Source organism: Chrysochloris asiatica, unplaced genomic scaffold (assembly GCF_000296735.1).
Source record: "Chrysochloris asiatica unplaced genomic scaffold, ChrAsi1.0 scaffold00109, whole genome shotgun sequence".
Lineage (NCBI taxonomy): Eukaryota > Metazoa > Chordata > Mammalia > Afrosoricida > Chrysochloridae > Chrysochloris > Chrysochloris asiatica.
The window spans coordinates 718263-718820 of record NW_006408627.1 but is presented as its reverse complement, the minus strand read 5'-3'; positions in this window follow the sequence as shown (position 1 = coordinate 718820).

The following is a 558-nucleotide window of genomic DNA, read 5'->3' as shown; positions in this document are numbered from 1 at the left end:
CAAGAAGTGACTGGCTTACAAGCTTTCAAGAGGGAACCTAGATCCAGAGGGCTTGGAGGAAGGTAGAATCTCCAGTGAGTAGTATCCAATCTGTCAAGGCGGGGCTGATGAAATGAAATGCAGATGGATCACTTGAGATACAGTAGTGAATAATTGTTATCAGGACTGATTGTGAGGTTTGGACATGCAAAGATAGATGTTTTATAGCAAGAAGGGGAGTAATTAACTTTTCAGTCTATGAGTGGAGGTCCATAGGACCATCAATGGAGAAGATCAGTGAGCGGGACCCTACCCAGAGAAGCAGTGATGCCTGAAGTGGAGGCAGAAACTATGACATGCAGAGATGGAGAAGCTGGGGACTTGAGATCCAGAGAAGGAGAGGGGCTGTGTGTTGACCAACGGTGGGGAGGGGTGGCAGGCTTGCAGGGTATACCCTTTGGTTGGTTGATGATGCATGGAGGGTACTGTAACCATGGCAATGAAACGATATATGATAGAATGAATGTAAAACTAATGTTCTCCCATGTAAACTATCACATAATTCACAATAAAACATTT